The sequence below is a fragment of the Podarcis bocagei genome (assembly GCF_964188305.1).
Source record: "Podarcis bocagei genome assembly, chromosome: 15".
Taxonomy (NCBI): Eukaryota; Metazoa; Chordata; class Lepidosauria; order Squamata; family Lacertidae; genus Podarcis; species Podarcis bocagei.
In genome coordinates, this window is record NC_138141.1 from 24,189,293 (window position 1) to 24,208,611 (window position 19,319).

Consider the following 19,319-nt stretch of genomic DNA (forward strand, 5'->3'; position numbering starts at 1 on the left):
TTGTATGTTATATTATTAGAATAATAGGGTTTTAAGGGACCTCAAAAGTCACTGACCTCCTGTTCAGTACAGGAAACCAACTACTGCAATGTAAGAACGCAAGAAGAGTTTGCTGGATCAAGCAAATGGCCCATTCTTTTCTCACAGTGCCTGTGGGAAGCCTGCAAGCAAGACCTGATAGGTCCTTGATTTGACCTAGCAAATCCTTGGTAGCCCCTGCTTTTAAAAGTGCAAGGAGGGAGAGTCTACCACCTACTGCTGCAGTCTGCTCCACTGTCATAAGAACATAAGGAGAGCCCTGCTGGATCAGATTAAAGGTCTTATCAGTCTAGCATCCTGTTCTCACCCTGGCTGACCAGACATCTATGGAAAGCCCAGAAGCATAACATGAGCAGCACAGCACTCCCCTCACCGTGATCCCAGGCATTCCAATCGGAAATTCAGTTCTCCACATTACTGCAGTCATTTGCAAATTTCACTTCTGAAATTCAGTTCTCCACATTACTGCAGTCATTTGCAAATTTCACTTCATTAAAAAAAAATCCTCATGAAAATTCGTCAAGATTATAGTGTAATTCTTTCCTAATAAACAGATTTTCACATGCATTTTGGACTAGCACACACTTTTTTTGCAAGCAATTTCTCCTCATATAATGTGTTTTTGTATGTTATGCTATCTTCTTTTTAATGCCCACTATCCCCCTACATAGAGGGATGCGGGTGGCGCTGTGGGTTAAACCACAGAGCCTAGGCCTTGCCGATCAGAAGCTCGGCGGTTTGAATCCCCACGACGGGGTGAGCTCCCGTTGCTCGGTCCCTGCTCCTGTCAACCTAGCAGTTTGAAAGCATGTCAAAGTGTAAGTAGATAAATAGGTACCGCTCTGGCGGGAAGGTAAACGGCGTTTCCGTGCGCTGCTCTGTTCGCCAGAAACGGTTTAGTCATGCTGGCCACATGACTCGGAAGCTGTACGCCAGCTCCCTCGGCCAATAAAGCGAGATGAGTGCTGCAACCCCTGAGTCGGTCACGACTGGACCTAATGGTCAGGGGTCCCTTTACCTTTACCTTTTATCCCCTACATACGCATTTTCTGGGGGAATATTTAGCTGGAGGGTTGCACCACAAAATTCATGTGAGTGCAGATTTTGAAGGATGTACTTCAGTTATCATATTAGCTTTGAAAGTACAAATTTGATAGATTTGGCTGCAAATATGAACTGAATTGAATTTCTCCTCCACCGTTTTCATTACACAGCCACCATGGCCAGCTGCCACTGAGAGACTTGCCCTGTATGAAATTGTTTAATCTTCATTTAAAGTCATTCACATTGGAGGTTGACTGGCTTCACGCCATCAGAAAGGTCTTTCTCATGTTCAACTGAAATCCCTTTATTATAATTTGAACCTGTTGGGTTCTATTCTCTGGAGCAACAGAAAACAAAATTTCTCCACCATCTAAACTCAATAGACAAGTGACTGTTCTCCAAGCCTCCTTCAGTCTGTAAGATGAGGGTAATGATACTTGCATCATGGTATAAGGCAACTTAAAGTACAGTCTTATGCATGTCTATTCAGAATTAAGCCCCAATGAGCTCAATTGGACTTAGTGTATATAGGATTGCAGCCTGAGTATGAATTTGTGGCAGTGATTATTTGAACTTCTTAATTGGCTTGCAGGCAGCTAAGGCAGCTATTATATGACAACACTGGAGTGTGCTGGGATAGAATGACTTAAACTGCCCTTTTATAAATTATATAAACATGCTCCTGCCCGAGTTCAGTCCAAATTTCTCCTCATATGCACATATTTAATGCAATTTTACCTATTTTCACATGCAATTCCCCTCAACAGAATTCATTTTTTAAAAGTTATTTTTCACTAATATATGCATTTATGCATACTATCTCCCAGTATATGCACATTAATCGGACAGGGAACGGCAACACAAAATTTGGAGAAGTGAAGATTTCAGAGGACATCTGTGTTTTGGTTCGCATATTATTTTGGGAAGTGCAAATTTAGGTATGTTGCCTTCAAGTCCAAACTGAGTCCACTTTCTCTCCTATCCTTAGGTCCAACTAGCTCAGGGCACTGATGGGCAACAGTTTTCCAGAGTTTCAGACAAGAGTCTTTCCAAGCCCTACCTGGAGATGTTGGAACTTGGAGTTCTACAACATCTGGAGTAGCCCAAGCATCTGGAGTAGCCCAAGCCAGCTAACAAGGAGGGGGTTGTAGAAGAAAGATGATGGCTTTCCAATGGTTATACAGGAGTTTCATAGCTCAGCTGAGTTTTGTGCTGGGGACAGTGTCACTCAGTTTTTGAGGGCTCCTGGAGAAGATATCCTCCACGCACCACACTCTAAGTGAGTCTACCTCCATAATGCAGCAGGTTCAGGAACCTTTTGTCAGGAGGCCCTTGCTGAGCTATGGACCATCCAAAAATGCCCACCACCATCCCTGACCATAACATTCAACCAGCTCTCACTGGAGGATCGCACAAGTTACCTGTGGTGCTTTCAGATACACATCACCCCATTAAGAAATGGGGAAGTAACGAAACCCAGCCTTGAAGCGTTTCTGCAATGCGACAAGTTTGCAAATGTTTTGTGTGCCACAGAGACATCTTAGAGGCCACAAGGCCTCTTCCACTCGGAGTGAATGAAGTAGCCAGCCTCAAATTTCCTATTGAGAAGAGAACAACAACAACAACAAAATCTGGTAAATAGTTAGGCAGTTTAAAAAGTGACAGAGGACCAAGTATTTTTGTGTTGGAATGAAATGTAGGTTGTAAGACATTAATTATTCTATAAGAAGACAATTAAAAGACTTTATATTCTGCAATTTTTGTATTGTAGCCAGGCACAGGGAATTAACTGTGCATTGCTCCCTGATGACAATCCAGCCTCCCAGCTTTCCCCTAGCTTTCTTCATAAGAACATAAGGAGAACCTGCTGGATCAGGTCGGTGGCTCATTCAGTTCAGCACCCTGTTCTCACAGTGGCCAACCAAATGTCCCAGTGGGAAGTCAGCAAGCATGAGCTGAGCGCAACAGCACTCTTCCCACTTGTAGGTTGCAGCAACTGGTATTCAGAGCTTTACTGTCTTCAACAGTGGAAGTAGAACATAGCCATTTAATAAATGGGACTAATCTAAATCCCATTGGTTTCCATGAGAACTATGTGCAACTATGTTTGGAGTCAAGATCATCAAATAGTATCATCACTATACATGACACAGAGATGCTTAATGGACCAGGCTGGGCACCCATGAACTTTCAGCCTAAATGATTATGATGGTTACAATGTAAGGAAGGTAACAGCCCAGGGTAACAGGGAGAATAATGCACACGCATACATCTGTTTGGAGCTGGAGCAGATTCCTGGCACTGAGGCTGATGCTATGGACCAGGACCCCACTACATGTGAGTCTTGCAGGTAGGAGGTCACTGAACTGGATCTCAGAACACCAGAGTCTGCATAAGTAGAGCTGGGACCCTCATGGACGCTTTCGCTTGTGCCTGAGGAATCAAGAGCTTCACCCTTCCTTCAGGGCAGGGAGCACACCAAGTGAGAGTCCGTGGATCAAAGAAGTGCCTGCTCTTCCTGCTACAGTGTTTGCCCTTTAAGATAAGTAGTTCTCCAACAAAGCAGGCGGAGCCTAGGAGAGGTGAACAGGGAGGCAGGGGCTCAAAAGGCTTCAATTCACCTCCAGCTCTTGTTGGAGCAAGCTGCTTACTTGGAGCTCTCCTTGGTGCTGGGACAACCAATATGCCTTGCCCCACTGTGCCCTATGGACTCTTCCTTGGGACTAAACAGGAAAACTATACAGACTGAGAGGTTTAGAAAGTGGTTTTTGAAGAGGAACTTGATGCTGTGGTCCTACACAGGTGTCCCAGGAGGGATTTCCTTTCTTGGGAGGCAGTGATAAAGAATGTGTGGGACCATTTAAGGGAGGTAAGATACTTGCAGGGAGTCCAGGGGTGGGTGGGTATAGAGTTGCTGGAAGATAGTGGGAAATATGGTTAAAGTGGAATGAAGTAGATGGTATTTGAGATCCCCTTCAGCTCTGATTTCAAGGCACAGATAATTTACTAAGCATTTCTAGTCATCCAAGCACCAGTTATATCAAAAGTGGAAAATCTCAGGGCAAAGGTTTTGGGAGACATCCCCTACCTCTCCCATTTCCCATCAATATGGAATCAGGATCTCAATCCACCCAAGCAGCAGAAGATCTGTCAAGGACTTGGAAAACTTTGGCCTTAAGAAACCTAGTTCTTTCCACTGGAGGAAAGTGAAATCTGAAAAGGGAAGCTGTGGTGCTTGAAAACCCACACAGACCATTTATTGAAAAATGTGTGTGCCCTCCAATGCCACAGCTGTTATTCCTGTCAGAGTCATGAAAGAGACGGGACAATTTAATCCAAGCAAAATCTTTAAATATTTGTGTGCGTATACACACAACATATAAAGAAACAGCTTTGGGGCAATTCCTCCAGAGTCAATGAAATTATATAAAATGTCTTAAAGCCACTGAATGGAAATTCTTTTGTTGACGTGGATAGATTTTGGTTAAAGCCATAAAAAAGAACCAAAAAGAGCATGTTTGTGGAATCATAGCCTTCTTTTTCTCCCACCATTCTTTTGTGTTTATCATTTCTGAAATGATTGCAACTCCCCAAATTGTCTCAAGGGGCCCCCAAAAGATTCACAAAGTCTATAAAAAGACTCCAGTTGATTAGAGTGGACTGTGTGGTTGGTTATTTCATGGATGAAGACTACAGAGAAAATCGTGGACAGAGACTGAAACCAGAAAGGAGAGACCCCACCTTAACATTTCAATGCAAAGTGGAAACTGAGCCCCTAAGTTAAATGGAGGAAAGGATGGTCTGGCAGCATTGCAGGGAGGGGGGGGGGAAATGCCCGCTACTGTCCTGTTCAAAACAAGCCACTCAGCCAAGGTCAAGGTGCTTATAGAGATAAGGAAGAAAGGGAAAGGGAAGTAAGTTGAATGAGGAATAGGAAAGGAGAAACAGACAGAAGCAAAGAAAGGATTTGAAAGGGTTCTATGTTTTGAGGGAGCCAATACTCCAGTTCTGCTTGGGATGTGGGTATGGGTAGCCATGTGTCCTATTTTACAGAGGATGATCCTCTATTTGAACAGCTGTCAAGTACAGTCCTCAGTTTGAGTGGTTGTCTTGTACCAGCTGGGTTTAAAAATAATGAATCATAAGAAGAGAGAGCAGCAGGGACATTGTAGACTCCCATCCACAGTTTGTAGGGATGAACTGAGTAGTTGACTTCCATCCCATTTCACTGGTACCTAATCATAGGTCTGTTAGGTCTTTTTGAAAGAAGTCTGTGTCTAATTTGTACACATTTTGTACACAGTCATTATGTAAAATACACATTTTCCCCCAATGCATTATTCTCCTATGTGTGCATTTGTAGGCATTTTAAAAAGTAAGAGATGTATTTTTGCGTACATACATGTTTCCTCATTGCAAAACCCAGGATGATGAGTGCAATTTGACAGGGAGTTGCATCCTGCTTCAGGAATGTTGGGCCAGGTGGTCTGCTGTGTGAGATGTGGATCAAATGATTTTTCCCTCCATCCCTATTAGAAGCACCCAGACTGAACACAGCTCACCTGGTCACAGTCTTCCCCACTATGGCAAGATGTATTACGTTTCTATGTAAGTTATAGTAATATTTCTAAATCTACATCCATACACATAAATTAGCACATGCAAATATTATGCAAATCTGTGTCCTCTTCTGACCTTTCTTGGGGGTGATGCAATGGTGGGCCACCTTTATCAGCAATCCTGCCCCCTCCCTCTGATCCTTTATTATTCCATGAATTTGCTCTGAATTCTGCTTTCTTTGAATTCTGGCTGCCCTCTATAGATGTAAAAAACCAATTGTCTCTTTCTTCAGGTTGTGTTTTCTACAGATCAGCTACACTTGCTGTGAGACATTGGTCTTATATGCAGTATAGGATTGGGAAGAAAAGAGGGGTGGGTGGGAGAGAGGGGGTGAGTGGTAAAGCTTATGTTCTTTTACTCAGCGTATGTGTGGGGGTTTTGTGTCAGCATCCCTTGAGTAGGTTCCCTTTCTAGTCACTTGTTATGTATCCTTGGTGGTGAGAGAGGTTGGTGTGGTCTAGGGTGTTGTGGATTGTCTTTGGTTGGCTGCAGTGGGATTTGTTTGTTTGTTTGGGGGGCCATATTGTTTGGTTAAGTTAGCCATATTGAATTGTATGCTGTCGGTGGGTTTGGTTTGTTGTCTTGTTGGGCTGTGTATGTGATAAAGGGGAGCCATAAAAAGGAATCTTGGTTTGATTGTACATGCACTTTCATCCAGATTCGTTTGCCCAAGCCAAGATGGCTTTTTATGATGGATAAATTTCTAAAACAACAATGGGATATCGGCTCCGCCCAAGGCATGACAGATAACAGCAACAATTGGGGGAAAGAAAGACATAACATTTTACAAGGACAGGACGAAGCACCATGGACAGAATAATTGCCACACACAGGAAGAACAAGGATATAGTTTGAGCTCCTCACTTAAAGTTTTTATAAATCATTTAATACGTCAACACAGATAGAAGTTATTAATATCGCAGTTGTTGTATAAGGGATTATTATTATGACTGGAATGTAATTGAAACTAAGGTTTTTGGAATGTAGGAATAAAGAAAATCATCAAATCTAGCTCACGGGGGGCCACTTTAACTAAATTATATAATTCGGTATTTGAATTATTGGTATTAATAATTGTATTATAAATTGTTTTTTTAAAATAAATTGGTATTGTTATAATGAGGCTATTATTGGAATGTAATTGAAAACTAATAAAACTTTTTATACAAGATTGCTTTTTATGGTGGGTGGGTGTTTTGAAATTGATGCACACATGTTCTTTTTTATGCAAAAGGGGAAGGACAGCTCTAAAGGCAAGTGAGACAAACAAGTGCTAACCCCAAATGTTTCCTGCTAATGCAATCACTCTTAGCTTTCAGAATGCTGTTCCGAACTTTTGGATCAGTTTATTTTCTTTTCTTTTTTTGGGGGGGGGGACGCGGGTGGTGCTGTGGGTAAAACCTCAGCGCCTTGGACTTGCCGATCGTATGGTCGGCGGTTTGAATCCCCGCGGCGGGGTGAGCTCCTGTCGTTCGGTCCCAGCTCCTGCCCACCTAGCAGTTCGAAAGCACTCTTAAGTGCAAGTAGATAAATAGGGACCGCTTTATAACGGGAAGGTAAACGGCGTTTCCATGTGCTGCACTGGTGCTGGCTCGCCAGCTGCAGCTTCGTCACGCTGGCCACGTGACCCGGAAGTGTCTTCGGACGGCACTGGCTCACGGCCTTTAGAGCGAGATGAGCACGCAACCCCAGAGTCGGACATGACTGGCCCGTACGGGCAGGGGTACCTTTACCTTTTACCTTTATTTTCTTTTTTAATCAATCCTGGAGAGAAGGATGAAGATCAGAAATTAAGATAGGGCTGAAATTTGTTTTGGTTGCTCACATTTTAATGCAATTTGACTTCTTGAAACAATACATGAACTAAAGCACAGCTGACCTTTAAAATTCATAGAATTTTGCAGTAGAGTTCTCAAACCAATTAAAGTTTACAAAAATGTATAGTTCAGAGGAAGCTGTGCTAAAACGTTATGTATTAAGGAAAATGACACAAAAAATGCAGTACATTGGGGAAACTGCATGAAAAAACTCATGTATTAGATAAACCTGCATATACAAATGTGTATAATGGATAGCATTTGTACTAAAATGCTGACAATTTTCTTGAGGACTTGCAGAATGTAGTGAACAATGGGGAAGCTGAGGATCTCCACCCCTGCTCTAGAACCTTGGGTCTATGAAAACCATCCCTTGCAGAAATAGACAGAGACAGATACACTGGTCCATAATGGGTTTGTTGTTGGCATCTGTCTGTCTCAAGAGAGAATGGTTAACATTTTGGTATTTCCTTCATCATACTCCAAGGGAAAAGCTTAAACTTTCCAAGTGAAACTCTCTATTTTAACAAGACCATTTGACCCTTAAAAAAAAATATGCTCGATTGTCCATCATCCAAAGGCTGTATGACAATGATTTGGAGCCTCAACATATTGCCCAGTCATTTTTAGCAGCTTTTGTTCTGTCAGTTAGTGGGACCCAAATAGCACCAGTCAAGAATCTCTTTAGCCAGCCAATTTTGCTGATGGGAACCAGGTTCAGGTTCCATGACAGTTTTTTAAAAGAAATGGTCCATTGTCTCCCAATGACTATGATACTCATTGTTAGACCTGACACCTAGGCACCGCTGTTAATTATAAACTGCTCCATTGTGACTCTCAGCTCAAAAGACGTAATGAAACCCTATGCGCTTTAGGTGTTCTCTAACTGGAGCAAAAACAAGTTCTGAAGCGTTCATCAAGATGTGATGAACAAAGGCTCAGATACTGCAAAGTGGTCTTGTTTCCTCTCTGGGAAAAGACTGGCTATGGAGGCACACCGATACCACCTTGCCATCAAGTCGTCCACTCTTTGCTAGCAGGTCAAACTTATAAACGACTATTTTAAACAACTTCTTTAAAAATTAATCAAAACTTTCTTGTCACTTGAAAATTTATTTCCCACCCTTTCTTTATGCGGCACCTGTTATGACAAAACCTTTGCAAATCCCAGATTTCAACCAGTCACCCTCCAAACTTGGGCTCTCCAGATATTTCTTGTTATTAACTCCCATCATTCCTGGCCATTGGCTATGCTGGCTGGTGGGGTGTGTGTGTGTGTGTGTGTGTGTCAAATAGCCTCACACGGGGTGGCATATTACCAAGGTCTGCCCATGATCCAACAGTGTCCAGAGAGCACCAGGGTGGTAGTCTAAATGACTTAGTAGCAGTATTCAAGTAGTTCCCCATACAGTGAGGCTGTTCAGATATAACAAGCTTAGTCCAGAAACAATGGTGTATCAGCCTAAGAATAAGACAGATACATGGTTAATCAGACCAAGAATGAGCCTTGAGCCTGCATGCTACCTCATTCCAGTGCCTTTTGCTTCTCTCCTTGCATACTCAGCTTTGCTGCTAATATCCTGGCCTGGATTTCAAACTGGGAAACTGGCTAGAAGTACTGCTTACAGACTAGGAGACAAAAACAGGCTCAGATGCATATCTCCATCAGTTTATCCTCACAACAAACCTGTGAGGTAGGTTTAGGCTGAGAGATATCCATGGTCCACTGGATAACCCAGTGAGTTTCATGAGATTTGAAGCTGCATCTCCCTGCCCCTAGTCCAGGGATGCGGAAACCTGTGTCCCTCCTGATTATGTTGGACTACAGCTACCATCATTCCTGAGTCTGGGTCATGCTGGTTGCTGCTGATGGGAGCTGGAGTCCAACAACATCTGGAAGGCCACCAGTTCCCTGTCATCTACTTGAATATTCCAATCACTACTACACACCGTCTCTCATGGGATGACCTTTGAGTTCCTCTACCAAGCCACCAATGCTTATGGCTTGTGATGCAGCCACCTTGTTGAAGCTAAGCTATTTTGGGTCTCTTCAGTGCCTGGAATGGAAATGGTCTGGGAACCCCATGAATGCAACCTTGCTCCATGATGGAGGAAATACAGCATGAAAATGCAATAAATAAAGCTTTTGGTTTATTTTCTCCAACTGTGGGTCTATGAGCTCCATTCCAGTGGTTGTAAAAAGGTTGCGGAACTAATGAGAACATCTGCAATTGGCTTGGCACTGAAGTTATTGTTTTTGAGGCCATTTTGACCAGAAATAGATTGACTTAACAAGCTAAAGAGGGCCTGGCTAAGGCTTTGTGATTTTCATAATATGGAGCTGGTGCAATCTACTAATTCCACCCCCTGCCCCAAATTACCAATGAAACGGGACCTTCTTCACAGCCTGGCCTGTGATTTTGGTGGTGATTTTGACAATGTTGATGCTTATGTGGTCCAGCAAGACTCCTAACAATTTCCAATCAGTCTGTGGAAAAGTGTGAGAACTGCTGCCAATTTATGTGTTCCCTTTTTTTTGCTCACAGTCAACCATAGCCTTTTCTGCATGTCTTTTGTTGTTTAGCTTTTAACTTATGATGCCAAAACCAAAGATCTCTTGCCATATCTTGTAGAGGATGGTGGACACCAGGAATGGGCAACCTGTGGCCTTCTAAATATTGCTGGACTCCAGCTCCCATGAGTCCCAGCCAGCATGGCCAACGGCCAAATGCTATGGGAACTGTAGTTTAACAACAACTGGAGGAAAACAGGTTCATCCTCCCTTCTACAGAACTATAACAGAAACATACATTTTTCTTAACCCACCATGAGCAAGTTTAAGTGCCACCCTTTGTTTTTGAAGTAGCTTTTTAAAAACACATGTATGAGAAAATTGCCTAGAACTTCCGTGGAAACACTCCAAATGCTTTTTATACCTTTGACAGAAGTAAATCCATTATTCAGCTTATGGGCCTCACTGTATACTAGGAAACCAATTCTAGAAGCTGGAATCCTTGACATTCAAGGAGAGAAACAAAAGCACAAATCAATGCTGGAGGAGCGGGACCAAAGTTAGCAGTTCCTGTGAGATGTGTGCCTGGGGAAAATAATATGACATTTGCAACAGACTCAGAGGAACATTTATTTGTAATCTGCAAAGACGCAAACCTTACTGGGTTTAATAGGGAGGTTATTAGGGAGACTTAGAATGCAATCCTATGCATGTCTAAATCAGAAGTAAGCCCCATGGAGCTAAATGGGACTTACTTTCTGGTAAGGGGATATGGAGAAATCACCTTTTCAAATGTGTTTACTAGAGCAGGACTTGGTTTAGATACAATGTATGTGTATGTGGGGTAATGTAAAAGGCTAGATTTGAAATACGAAGTATCCATTGGTGACTGATTACGTCCTTAAATAAGGCTGACCTGGTAAAAACTGGGTTCTTTTAAATGCACACAGGTCCAGCTATCGGAATGCTCATTATCTGAAATCTCAGTTTTCTGAACACAAAGAATTATATTATTATTTATTGAATTTATCTATTGCCCTATACGTGTTGGTCTTAGGGCGGCTCACAGAATAAAATCAAAATATAAAACCACAAAATACATAATCAAAATAAAAACAAGAACCCAATAACCCCCCCCCCAAAAAAAAACCACCCCACTACACAAACCTTATACCCAAACCTTACTACACAAATGACTGGTTCAGATATCCAAACAGCTGGAGTTTGCCCACTTCCTTAATTGTTTGTGTTTCACTGATTGACAGCAGCCTTTGGGGGCAGAAACCATGGAAGGAGAAAAATCTGTTAGACAAACCAGGGAGCAGGAGAGATGGGACAAAACAGTCCCTGCCCCACTTTGTTTGGCTTTTGCTAATTAGCTGCAGCAGTTTCAGGTAGGAAGCATGGAGGGAGAAAGCATGGATTAGAAATGTTCCCATAGGAAATGATGGAAACCATCAGCTCGTTATGTGAACTCTCGCTTAACAAATGATTTCCTGAAAATGCATTGCATTCAGAAAGGGATACTTGCATGTTCTAAGATAAAATTGCACTTCTGATTGGCTTATTACGTAGAAATTCTTGGTCACTCATTGGACAGGGGAAGTGGTGAGATGAGAGGGAGAATTTTGTTCTACTCGATTCTGGTGGGTTGGAGGATAGGCTAGCTAGAACATTAAATGGACCTTTTTACTACTGGAGGAGAGAGGCAAAGACAAGGATGAAGACAGAGAGTGAGTTTGGCTAAAGATCTGAGGGAGAAGGCCAAAAGGTAGAGCCTAGTTGCAGAGTGTAGGCCAACAACCTGAGGGGGGCAGGGCACAGTGGGAGCCTACTGCAGCTCACCTCGCAAAGTGGCATGGGCATACTCATGAGCCACAGTCCAGGCAAGGAGAAGGGTGGGGAAGCTGCCTCTGACTCTCATCCTGCTCTTCACCCTTGGGTCAGACCCGCCCCAGGAATGGAACTGTGGCCAGGCATGAGTGCCGCAGCTTAGGAGAGTGGGCGGCAGCATTACTGACCACTTTCCTTTCTCTGCCAAGATATGAAAATTCTGGAATAAAACCCACTCATCTCCTGAAGATTAAATCAATTTTGGGGGGTGTTTTCACCTCACACCCCCAAATCCAAGAAAAATTCTAGGCCTAATTCTTAAACCCAGGACTCCCTTAATTGCTCACTGCAGCAGGGAGTGCTAATGTACCAACACCACCTATGATAGCCCATGTCAGCAAATCTACTTCTTTTGTCAATAACAATATGGTGAATGCCCAAACTGGAGTAGGAATTCAGGCCCTGAATTCATGGATTCCACTCTCTACTAGCTCCATCTGGTACACAGGCTGAGATCCTACCTGCTGCCTGCAGACTGTCTCGCCAAAGTGGTGCATGCTCTAGTTATCTCCCGCTTGGACTACTGCAACCCGCTCTACGTGAGTCTACCTTTGAAGGTGACCCGGAAACTACAACTAATCCAGAATGCAGCAGCCAGACTGGAGACTGGGAGCATCTGCAGAGACCACATAACACAAGTCTTGAAAGACCTACATTGGCTCCCAGTACGTTTCCAATTCAAAGTATTGGTGTTGACCTTTAAAGGCCTAAACAGCCTCAGCCTGGTATACCTGAAGAAGAGTCTCCACCCCCATCGTTCTGCCTGGACACTGAGGTCCAGCGCTGAAGGCCTTCTGGTGGTTCCCTCACTGCAAGAAGTGAAGTTACAGGGCAGAGGGCCTTCTCAGTAGTGGCACCCGCCATGTGGAATGCCCTCCCATCAGATGTCAAAGAGATAAACAACTATCTGATGTTTAGAAGACATCTGAAGGCAGCCCTGTTTAGGGAAGTTTTTAATGACTGATGTTTTAATGACTGATGTTTTAATGTGTTTTTAATCTTTTGATAGATCCTGAAGCTGAGGCTCCAATACTTTGGTCACCTCATGAGAAGAGAAGACTCCCTGGAAAAGACCCTGATGTTGGGAGGGATTGAGGGCACAAGGAGAAGGAGACAGCAGAGGATGAGATGGTTGGACAGTGTTCTTGAAGCTACCAACATGAGTTTGACCAAACTGTGGGAGGCAGTGGAAGACGGGAGTGCCTGGTATGCTCTGGTCCATGGGGTCACGAAGAGTCGGGCACGACTAAATGACTAAACAACAACAACAAGAAAACACCCCAAAGCTTTTGATGGAAGCTGCCCACAGTGGCTGGGGAAACCCAGCCAGATGGGCGGGGAATAAATAATAAATTATTATTATTATTATTATTATTATTATTATTATTATTATTATTATTATTATTATTACATTACTCTCCTTAGATTGATCCCAAAATAAACAAGCACAATTGACCAGGAATATTGTTCATAGATGTACTTCAAAGTTACCCACTCGTCAATCAATGCAAGGATGGAGGGCAAGATTCCAATTTCCCTGATAGCATACTCTGGAGTCCCTCCCCTTCTGGTATCCCATAACACACTTCATGCAACTTACCAGTGTCAGTGGGTGATGCTGGGAAGCCTCCTGCCCCTGAGGTCTTGGATGCAAAACCCTTTTTGGCTTAGCACACTTTGTCTTTTTAAAAATATCCCCTGAAGAAGAAGAAAATGTCAGCCACAACTCATCCATTGCATTTAATTTAATATTACATTTCAGCTACTATGGAATGAACTGGAGTTCTCTTGTTCAGATTTTCACAGCTGCAAATGGATTTTATTGAAATATCATGAACCTCTGCATCATTGGTGTATTAACATGCTGCTGGAACACCAGAGCATGCAGTTGATGCATCACAGCTACATACCTCGTTTCTCTGATCCTATCTACCTTCCACCCTTTACAGCAGACCAGAAACCCCGCTTTTAGAGCAATGCATTTCTGAACTTTCTGAATTTTCTTTTCTTCTGCCACTCATTCCAGAGCAATGCTCATTTTGGCTTTGCAAAATAAACTAAGAATCTAGGACTGATGGACTTTCCCTTCGTTTTCATTAAAACAAACATTAAAAACATTAAAGCAAAGTAACAAGGAAAAGTCGAAGGTATCTTGCAATGCACTGTAGTAATAGGCAAGTAAAAGGAAAATGGAGAAATCTCAAAACAGGCATTATTTAGACCCAGCACTATCCAAGGTGTGAGACAAAGTGAGAAATCTGTCCATATCTTGACACATTACCTTTCCACCTCTTCCTTTCTCCTTTTGCTCCATCGCTCAAGGGCTGAAAGGTACAAAATAGCTGTTCCTGTGCCCACTGCAAAAGGTCCACGTTTGATTGCAAAACTGCCACATTCTCCAGGAAGTCTAATTAATGTGATGGAAGCCATATGATGGAAAACTAATTAGTGACAAGACATATGGAAAACATACGACAGAAGGATATATGGAGGACATATGACAGAAGGGCACTCAAGGACATATTAGGAATGCCATAATTAATCAACAGTCCAATATTCTTATTATGAATGCTCTTTTCCAGAATTGCCAAACGGCTACCTTTCATGTTAATTTCAGTCCTGGAATGCTCATGGGTTCCAGGAAGTAAGCGGGAGGTTCTCTCTGAAGCAGGCAGCATTCTATACAATGGATGGGGAACTCAAAGCACTGCTGTTCAGTCAAAGCTCTCGCCATCCCTGGCCATTGGCCATGCTGGCTGGGGCAGATGGGAGCTGAAGGACAACAGCACCCAGAGGGGACCTGGTTTACCATCCTGTTCTGCGTTTCCTATGATTTGATCAAGTTTACAAAGTTAAGGAACATTTCCCAGAGATGAACAAAGGGGGGGGGGCTTGTTTTCCACTAACCTGTATACAGCAATATATCAGCAAAAAATGATTTTTTTTTGGTTTTTTTACTGTTCCAAGGATAGAAAAGGACAACACAGAGATAACAGAACTTTCAGGTGGGTGTAGTTTAGTGGATCCTGGGTAATTTCCCTTCTGCCTTCAATCATGATTACAAGTTTGAAATGGGGAAGAGCCCCTTACCATGTTTTAAGTCCAGTGCCAGTTACTGTGAACTGGCCACAAATATTTTAGACCCAATCAAAATGGGTTCCCCAGCGCCATCTTTAATAGGAGTATGAATTCCCAAGGCCAAGTGATTTTGCAGTCCTTATTTCTAGATTCCTTTTGAAGGCATAAATGAGACAAAGCACTTTGCTGTTGGCAACAGATTTCAATGAAACATAAGGACAGTCTCTCACCACATTCTTAAAAAAAACACCTGACACAATTATAGAAAGGAGGGGGAAACTGGTCCTCCAGATGTTGTTGGACTCCGAGTCTACTCATTCATGGTTATTGGTCATGCTTGCTGGGGCTAATGGGAGTCCAATAAGAATATCTGGAGGGGCACAGATTCTCCAGCCCTTGATCAGAGGATGCACCCAGAGGGAAACCAATATGCTCCCTACCAGATGATGCGGTGCAAACAACTCATGGTCATCTGATGCAGTTCTATGTCAGTCCCACTGACAGGAGGGTGGGCTGAGCCAATGAAATTGAGGCACTGGGTACAATTGAACTGCGTAAATGAGAAGTACTGGAATTCTCCCTTGAACTCAAGAATTCAGATGACATGGCTGAAACCAGAACAAGCACCACTGAACCCTGCATGGTACACCCACTCTTGTGTAGACTTAGTCCAGTCTTTTTCCAACCTGCTTCCCTCTGGATGGTTTGGACCACAGTGACCATAATTCATAACCTTTGGCTGTGCTGGATTGGGCTGATGGGAGCTGTAGTTCAAAAGAGATGGCTGAGGAATGGTCCGGGACTGTCAGTTTCGTACAGCCCTGGCATAGAGCTAATCAGGTCAGATCATCCCATATTAGAACTAAGCATGCAGTACAGCCCCCAGGGTTTTTCAGTTTTATGATTCAGGTGAATTCAGATTCGCCATGGCTGATTCACATCAAAAATGCCCTGCATGTAGAAAGCTAACAAAGCTGAGAGAAGTTTTAACCAAGCTTGCCCTTGGGTATCTTGTTTTCTACTGGAAATGGGAGTAGGGAGATATATGTATATATATCATGATGCATTCAATACAAAAAGGGTAAGCACATTATCCCCTCTCAGTGCCTCGTAACTGCATAAGATATTCACCAAATTGTCCTTAGAGTCCTTTGGTTGTGAGAAATTAAAGGGGTGGGCAGAGAAGCAAGCAAAATATATGCTCACAAAACAGAACCTTGATGCAGTAATGCAAGACACCAAAGCTCCTAAGCAAATTCCAGGCTGCAGCCACAACCGAAGAAGTCAATTATGTGACCAAGGTGCTTTCTTGAATGTGCAGCTTTTAAGCTGGCCAGAGTCTAAGAAATTGGGTCCATTTCCTGGTGGGACAGGGTTGCGGTTGGGCTGCCTAGCTGCCCACCTTAGTGTGGGAGCAGGACAGCATCCTGCGTTACGCTGGGAGAGACCCTGGCCATGTCAGGTTGTTAGGGGGCCAATCAGGCCACTTGGGGGCATAGACCCATTAATAAACCTAAGTTAGATCAATTAACTTAAATGGGCATACACTGAATAGAGCTTAGTTGGCTATGACCATCTGTCTCCAAACATCAGCCCAAAACTGACCCTGTGTCTATTGTTCTCCTATGCCCAGGATAACATCACCTTCAGTCAGGTGGGGAGGAAAGTCCTGTCCTTTTCCTCTGGAAGCATCATTTACTTGTAGTTTCTATGGCAACACACCAGTTCTTGGCCAACTCTTTAGTCATGCAGAGAGATGCTTTACAGATAGGGCTAGGAGCATTAACGTCACAAGGTTTGACCACTTTGGCAGTCCCTTCTACTACAGAATCCCATCCTAAAGAATCCCATTCATAGGTGTGGAGGGGACCCAAAGGTGATGTCCAGACATCACCACCCCATTCCATAAACAGCCTGCAACTTTGTAGCCCAACCACAAAGCTGATTTGTCTTTGGGGTGTGGTGCATGCCAGGGAAGGGAGACTTCATTGACTTAAAAAAAGATTCACAAAACACACCTTACCTGTTGTTTCTCAATTTGACCGTGGACAGCAAAACATTCTCGAAGGTTTATAGCCTTTTCACCATGCTCGCTGTTTTGTGCAAGACCCAGGGAAAGCTAGGAGGTTGTACAGTTATCTCCCTTGGTGTAATTCTAAACCATACAACCTACTACCTCAACCCGGATACATGCAAGAAGTCAAATATGTTGGGAGGGTCAAAATCCCTGCCCCAATAATGTCCCAGCACGTACTTGCCAGGGTAGGCCAATAACGTGAGTGACCAGCACAGCAGCAGAAGTTGGGAACGTGCTGGATAAATGAAATAAACAAGTTCACGGCGGGAGCACCACCACCTACTAGATCAACAGAGAGCAAGCAGGAAATATGGTGCCAGAAGAGACAACCAAGATGAAAGAGACCAGTAAAAGAAGTTGGCAACCCCACATAGGAAGAGGTGACCACACATACAGGCACAAGCTAGGATCAAACTGATTGTGCATTAGTTTGGCAAAAAAAAGGGGGGGATTAGAAGTTGCAACATCAGAAGCAACAACAAAAGTCCTGTGTGGGATGTTGTGGCAAAAAAAAGGTCAACATCATTCTTAGCCTAGAATGGAGTAGGTGGGGAGAATACATTTATTTAAAAGAACTACAGTACATCTGGCCAGCGCATTTCTAGGAGGGTATTGATAGTTTGCAAATGTTTTGGTGAAGAAAAGCAAGCATGTTGTAGCATCATGTGGCCCAGCCACATCACAGTATCACCATCCAATCAGAATTAGCTAATGGCCTTTAGCTTAGTCACTTCCCAGGGATGTGATGATGCAGGTGGATCTGATCCTCCCACAGAATGGATCTCGCAGCTCATCCGGAACTCCTGGACAGAAGATAGGGCTTTCAGTGCTGATCAACTGATGGCTATGGGGAATTCTGCAGCAGCTAGTCTTCAAACTGCTTGCAAACAGACTTCAAAGGGGATGGCTCTCAGCACCCATCAGATGAATGCAAACTGCTTACCAGTGGACTTCAAAGGGGATGACTGTTGGCACCCATCAGAGGATCAGTGCTGACAGACAGTCTTCAAGCAGACTCAGCAGGCCCCTTTCAAGTTGTCACCTGGCATCAGTTGATTGGCAGGTGGGCAGTCGCACCAACCTGTCAAAGTTGGCCCGCGGCAGGTGGGGCAAAGGAAGGATCCAGCTAACCAGTCAAATCCAGTTCTTTGTTATTTACCATTTAGCTTCATTTCCCCCCATGGCCAAAGTATAGCCTTTCCTCACATGGGCGCCCATGTTTGTGCCCTGTATCCTCAACTCATTTGGGTGCTGATTCCATTTGAATCTCCTGCATGCACACTGGGTTGATCCTGACTTTCTCCCACCAAATGGGATCTACTCACCGATAAGCAGTCCCCAGATGGATGGGAGCACATTTAAAGGACACCTGAATGCTTTCAGAGAGTTAATTTGAGAGGGGAGAAACAACAAGCCCTGCTTCCTCTAATGTCCTTTTTCCTATTGGCAGTATTTCCTTGTTGATTTTAGACAATTATGTCTTTACCGAATTAGTGCAATTATAGATAATTATGCAATTAGGGTGAATATGTGCAGTCATGTAATAACAATGTGACATTACAATATGTGGTAATGTCATGAAGCATTAGTGAGTAAATATACCACAATGGTGAAAGTATGGCATATAAAAGTAGCAACCAAAAGCTGCAATTAAGTTTATCTGTTTGGCATGCTTTACTTTTGTTTTCTCTCTTTCTTTCAATATACAAATCCAAATTCCCATAAATTATTGTTTCAAAAAGATATGGGACCAAAGAATCTAACATGCAATCCTATACCCACATTACACTGGGTGGGGGGGCTCAGGTGACAATTGGGCACCCTAACTCTAACCCTATACAGTCAAACCTCGGAACTCAAACAGCTCCGTTGCCGAATATTTCAGTTCCCGAACACTGAAAACCCGGAAGTAAGTGTTCCGGTTTTCTAATGTTCCTCAGAACTCGAACGTCCGGTGAGACTTCTGCTTGAGTGCAAGAAGCTCTTGCAACCAATCAGAAGCTGCGCATCAGAAGTCAAATGTTTCGGAAGTCAAACGGTCTTCTGGGATGGAATACATTTGAGTTCCAAGGTTTGACTGTATCTCTCCAGCCTTGTGTTGAGCACAGAATTATACATGGGCAAATCCCAAATTTCAGGTTTTTAATTTTTGTTTTTTGTTTTCCAAGTCTTAGGTTCACTTCTCCAAATTTCTTTTGTTTGGTTCTCATAAAATTTACCAGCATTTTCCTGGGGATTT

At 43.3% G+C, this 19,319-nt stretch overlaps 1 long non-coding RNA gene across 2 annotated transcripts; it reads right to left on the reverse strand.

Moving 5' to 3' along the window:
- Positions 1-2,558: 2,558 nt before the first annotated feature.
- LOC308574696 lies at positions 2,559-17,108 on the reverse strand. Of its 2 annotated transcripts, none has more exons than XR_014002545.1 (4): positions 17,027-17,108; positions 14,207-14,332; positions 13,526-13,623; positions 2,559-2,681 (listed from the first exon to the last, which is right to left on the reverse strand). It is a non-coding gene; the product is annotated as an uncharacterized lncRNA (long non-coding RNA). The 2 variants fall into 2 exon arrangements; XR_014002546.1 differs by lacking the exon at positions 2,559-2,681 and adding an exon at positions 7,498-8,982.
- Positions 17,109-19,319: the final 2,211 nt, after the last annotated feature.